At 49.4% G+C, this 6000-nt stretch overlaps 1 protein-coding gene across 9 annotated transcripts in view; it reads right to left on the minus strand.

Annotated features, from left to right (window-relative positions):
* The window catches only part of Znf644 (zinc finger protein 644), a 67200-nt gene extending 62418 nt beyond the window's left edge, over window positions 1-4782 (minus strand). For 6 of the 9 annotated variants that reach the window (XM_026785016.1, XM_026785014.1, XM_026785012.1 and 3 more), the window contains exon 1: window positions 4272-4586. The gene's annotated coding sequence lies outside the window, so the exon portion shown is untranslated. The other 3 variants (XM_005359637.3, XM_026785010.1, XM_026785011.1) reach the window with 2 other exon arrangements.
* Window positions 4783-6000: the final 1218 nt, after the last annotated feature.

The following is a 6000-nucleotide window of genomic DNA, read 5'->3' on the forward strand; positions in this document are numbered from 1 at the left end:
GGGCACCATTTACTCAGAATTACGGTCCAGAGAGCTAACTTGATGTGAATTCTAGACTTCTAAGAGGGCACTGCTATTACATCCACTCAGTGCACACTGCTAAATCTAAACATTACCAGTGTCACCTGAGAGCTCCCGTTTCTCAGCTTTGCCCTTTCCTGCCTCCACTGTGGTTCGTATGCGTGCTGACACGCGCACTCTCTACCTATCGGTATTAGCAAGTGAAATCATGTCCAACTCCAGCAAGGCTTTCCTCTACCTTCATACCATTTGCAAACAAATTCGGAATCGCCCTCCTCCTCTCCAGTGAACGGTGATCTAAAGGTGCCAATTATAGCTAACACGGTCAGGAAAAGGATAAAATGCATCCATGTGCACATTTGCGATAAACACTCTGGAAGAAGATTAAGACAGTAACCTTTAAAAAAGTAAAGCAACTGAGCCAGGACTGGTATTGTAGGCCTTTAATCCCAGCACTTGGGAGGCAGATGGATCTCTGTGAGTTCTAGACCAGTGTGGTCTACACAACGAGTTCCAGGACAGCTAATGCAAGAGGGAGAGACAAGAAAAACAAAAAACAAAAAGCCCACAAAAATGTAAAAATTCAGTAACTGATGGGATAGAGGACGCCATGTTTGGCAAACGGTGCTTTAACTGCAAAATTCACCCACCTTGGTCTCCCTATCACTGCACATTATGGATATGTATGTGCTGAGACACACACAATACATAAAACCTGTATGCACCATTCCAATCAACTTCGGTTCTACCACAGCCTGCACGAAGAGAACTGAATTTCATGGAATAAATCACTTATCTGCATTGTTATTCACAAAGCCACAGACCTGAGAATCCTAAACGATTCCCTACTGACAGGAGTCAAAGATTAGCACAAAGGTGATTTCTCAAGACAAACTCATCCAGCCTCCCTCCCCAACCTCAGCTATGTCCTTCTTTTTCCTCTTGAAATCTCCGTATTCCTCCTCCTGGAGAGAGCAGCGGTCACCTCACCAGAATGCTGTTTTTCTTGTTAACACCTCTCAACTGGAGGATTTTGGAGGGTGGAGGGGCTGAGGGTCTTACTGTATCTGTAACCCAGGTGGCCTCAACTTCACCATCCTTCCTCAGCTACAGCAACGAGAGGACTTCAAATGTGGCTTCCAAGCCTGGCAAATCACTAATCTTGGAGATCTTCAATTAAAAAACACAGACGCATACAACCCTATAATCACGCAAGAGTCAGGTTAAGTTCAAGCAAGAAGCAACCCCACAGGTCAGCTTTGGAGGGCTGAGAAAAATCTAAGGAGCAGAGAAATTGAGACCTTAAAAGACAAGAAAACACCCTTTCACGTGGACTTGTTCCTAAAGGAAGACTCAACTGAACATGTGGCGTTCCACCCTCGGTCTGGGAGAGGGGAGGAGCCTGCAGCCCACCAGCAGGGTGAGCTACTGCTGGAAGCAGTCATTTAAATCCCAAACTGAAAGGCCTAAGTGGCGCTATTAAAAGAAGCTATCTCCTTCTACTTAGTCCTAATCGCAAACAGCACTTTCAGGACAACACCTCATAAACTGTTCAATGTTTACAATTTCCCATGTACCAAACACATCTCTACACCAGATAAACACAGAAAAACATGAAGACCTATAAATATCCAAATTATGACATCCACCATTCACTCCAATGTTTGATTTTACAAAGACACCAATTTAATTTTTTTCTTTTTAATTTTCTATAAGGACTGCTAAAAACTCTGTGCTCTGCAGATTCGGAGTGACAACTCGACAAGCTGATTTCTACAAGTACTACGGCCGAGTCCTCGTGTGCTCAGACTAGGAGCACTGGTCCTCCCAGAGTCACAAGGCAACAACAGTCCAAAGCACTGATCCGCACAGCCAGCAGAGCCTTTGGCATGGCAGACACACCACCATTTTCTCTGCTTTCCTTCACTCCTTCTGCTACCCATTAGTCTTTAACTCCAACGCTCTCCTAGAACTTGAACAAACCAAAACCCCTGGAAAGCATTCAAGATGTGCAAGTGACACTCACTTTATAATCACAGCTCACAGTGCCGGAACCCTAATTACCACAAGACCAAGTGCGATTACATCTACTCAGTGTTCAACGCTCTGAGGGGGAAAGGGTCATTTAAAAAGCACTTGATATGACCCCTAAGAGGCTTCTGCCAATTTCAACTGTTTCTGCGCAGCTGACAAACTCAGATGGCTGCAGCACTGTGAGCCCTGCACGGATGGCTGCAGCACTTGTTGCATCCCCAGAGACCTGTGCTAGCAGTAGCTGGTCTGAAAAGATCATTCTGAATAGCAGCCTAAGAGGCTATCTGTTTACCCAACCAAACAACTTTACAAAATGAAGGGCACTAGGATGGTTTCCAGCACCTATTTCATTTCTTGGCAATTTCTAGCAATAATGGCAGTTATCTCCAACTTTTCAATGGTTTTGGTTTTTTGTTTTGTTTTATAATTTTTACATTTCTGGGTCAAGTCTGCTTTGAAAAAAGTCATATATGTTGACTTTGGAAATTACTTAACAGTACATTTATTGTCACAGGTGATCTCACTAATGGCACTCCTTAGCCAGGCCTCCCCAGTAATGCCTTTGTTTTTAGCACCCTAGCAGTGGCTAACAACGAGGACCAGGATAGGAGTTGAAGACCATCTTCTTCCACCACGCACTCAAACTCAATACACTGCTGAGAGGATGAGAAAGGGTAGCAGCTCTCTTACAGCTCCTCCTCTGGTAAAACTGTCTGACCCAGGAATACAGCTGATGTTAGCTGCTCTCTATGAGAAAGAAACTAAGGAAGGGAAAATACATAACTGCAAAGAAACAAGGAAAAACCAAAGTTTTAAGTAATGTTGAAAAGTTCAGATTTAAATGATCTAAATGTGTTTGAACATTCCTTCAGGTAATCACATCAACGGCAAACACGAGGCACCAGCTCCTTTGAGATTCACATCACTTCTTCCAACACAATGCATGACGTAAAAAACTTACAGCCATACTTTTAGCAGTAATATACAGACCACTGCATTAGTACCAGTCAGGCACCCATGTTTCACTAATCTAAATGTCTACGCTGAGTTATAACTTCATTATAGCAGCTCAGCTTCTTTCTTACCAAGCCTACCCGAAATACAGTATAACTGATATAAATTCCCTGGGCGCAGACACATGGCACTGACGCAAGTTTCCTTGCTCTGGGGAACTTTCGTTGTTTAGGTTCTGAAATGCTTTCCAAAAACTAACTAAACTACCTACGACACGTTTAAGACAAATCCAGTACATCCCCCCCACCACCCCCATGCAGTAAGATTGGCATCCATCAGTACTTGCCCGTCCAGAAGACGGTGTTATGGAAATTAACTTGTACACAGAACAAGACCATCATTTCGGGGGCCCCCAGCTGTGAGTATCCCCTCATTGAGTTTATCACATAAAATTTGAAATCTACCATAAAAGTTTTATAACAACTATATTTAAGTCAGTATTACTTCAACAGTTGAAGAAAACTTTTCCACTAATGTCGCTAAACCATGGATGGATCCCGACACGAGAGTCGTCTGTGGCAGTCTCGAGACAAGAAACCACCTAAGTTTCCAATCCCGGGGAAGGGTCTGGGACAACTCATCTTCATGTTCTCGGGAGAGGTGGATGGAGCACACCTGCTTTCCTCGGGCAGAGATTAAGCTCCCAGGGACACAAAGGCCAGGGAATCAGACCTGGAGAGGCAAAAAGCTTTAGCTGGATACCCACCAATCATCTCCTGGCAACCCAAACACTTCGAGTGATTTTTTTTTTTTTTTTTTACCTCTTGGAGTTACTTCCCAGGCACTTAGCGGCACAAGATGTTGCGGACCAGTGGGAAGAAGGGGAGGGCTATGTGGTCTGGTCCCAAAGTCAGAGGAGGGGTGTGGACAGTTAACGCCAGAGCCGGAGCTCCACAGCCCGGACGCAGCAGCCCCGCACCGAGCTAGCTCCGGCTGAGGCGCTCTCGGCCCGCCCCCGTTACTCGGGGCATTACAATGGCGACCGCCAGGCTCCCCCCACGGGGCCTCACCGATCTCGGCCCCCTTTCCCCTACCGCTCACTGGCTGCTCCGCTGCATGTGACTAAACAAAACCCCCCAAGTCTAGAGCCCGGCTCAGCCCCTTTGTGTCCGCCACCGGATCCTCCGCCGCCTGAGCGGAAAGGACTCCCCCCACACCCGCCCGCCGCCGAATCCCGCCCCGCGGCGGCCACCGCCGCTCACCTAAGGTTCCGCGGCCCCCCGCGGCCGCCGCCTCCCGGACCCCGCGGCCCGGGCTCCTTGTGCAGCAGCAACTCCGCCTCCTCGGCCGCCGCCGCCATCTTAGCCTGTGCGGCAAAACGCGTCCTTTTGGATGGTTGGGAGCCAGCCTAGGGCGTAGCTCCCCGGGCCCAAGCGCCGCGGGCCGGGTCCCCCCACAACTTCTTCCGCCACCCTCGGTCCCGCCACCGCCTGAGCCCGGACGCCCGACACCCGGCCGGGAGGGGAGGGGAGGGGAGGGGGGGCTCGGCTGAACCCGACCAGAGAAGACCCCCCGAAACTCACAGTTTGGTGCCGTGTGCGTCAAACCGGGGCGACGTTGGGAGCGCGCGGCGTCCCCGCGTCACACGCCGCTCTGTACGCTGCTACTCGGCTCCAGCGGCCCCCCTCCGCTCCCCGCTTTTCGCCTCCGGCCTCGGTTCCCACGGCGCAGGCGCGCGTCTTTCCCGCCTCTGCCTGGCCGCGGGCCGCCGGGGGAGGCCGGCGAGGAGCACCCGGGCGGTCGGGGCTGCGGGGTAGGGGAGGGTGGGGGGGCGGCAGGAACAGTGCACCGCTGTTCTCGGGTGCCAAAGAAACCAAACAAGGTCACCTCCCCCAGCGGTGACCTAATCACTCCCAAGGAGGTTCCCGCCCCAAAGTAGGCATGCTCCAAATATGGTGGCGACCAAACTCTGCAAGACCCAAAGACTAGGCATGCCTGGGCCCTTTAAGGTGGAACAGGCCCGTCTTTGGTTCCTACAATCACTAGTTGGCCAAGATTCCGTTTCTCTTCTTATCTATTGAAGGAACCAGCTAAAGAACGCAACATATGCCAGCTCTGACCGTGAAGCCCTGGCAAGGAGAGGTTTTAAACGGCGCCACTCGGAAGATGTCTGGTGGGCAGGCGTCAGGTGTAGCCACTCAACTTTACCCAGTCAAAACACCCTAAAAGAAGCCGAGGATTGGGGCGACTTGGACGCTGCGGAGATAGTTTCTGCCTTGTGGAGCATGCCTGGATTGTTCAAATTGGAGTCACACAAAGAAACATCTGATACGCTGGTTACCTCTTCAGATAATCAATAGATTCCCCAGAGGGTCTTCCAAATCTCCCTTTTAACAAGCATTCAGCCATAGGCTTCTGGGGGAAGCAGAGCACTAATTAGACTTTGCTTCTGAACTGAGCCAACAAGTCCCTAACCTGTTGAAGGTGAACTAACCGTCCTAGAGCAATCTATTAGGCCTGCCCTACTAAGTGCTTTGGTTTCTCTGAACTGTTTCCTCTTGGAAAAACTTGAAAAGTTTTCATTAGTTAAGCAATAATCATGAACTGTGCACCTCCAAGCTTCAAGATATGATTGACGTTCAGAGGAATATTCTGTAATTGCATTCATTTGGCAAGAATGAGAGTCTAGTGGTATATGATCTGTGTTTTAATAAAGTTTGCCTGAAGATCAGAGGGCAAAGCAGCCACACTAGCTAGCACATAGGCCAGGGAGAGGTGGCACACACCTTTAATCTTAGGGTTCAGGAGATAGAGGCAGAAGGAGCTCTGTGAGTTCAAGGCTATCCTGGGCTGCACAAAATCGATCCAGAAACAGATCCAGGTGGTGGTGGCTCACCTTTAATCCCAGTGTTTGGACGGGGGGAGGTCACACACCTTTAATCCCAGTGTTTGGAGGGGGGAGGTCACACACCTTTAATCCCAGTGTTTGGA

This window comes from Microtus ochrogaster, linkage group LG1 (assembly GCF_000317375.1).
Source record: "Microtus ochrogaster isolate Prairie Vole_2 linkage group LG1, MicOch1.0, whole genome shotgun sequence".
NCBI classification, from domain to species: domain Eukaryota; kingdom Metazoa; phylum Chordata; class Mammalia; order Rodentia; family Cricetidae; genus Microtus; species Microtus ochrogaster.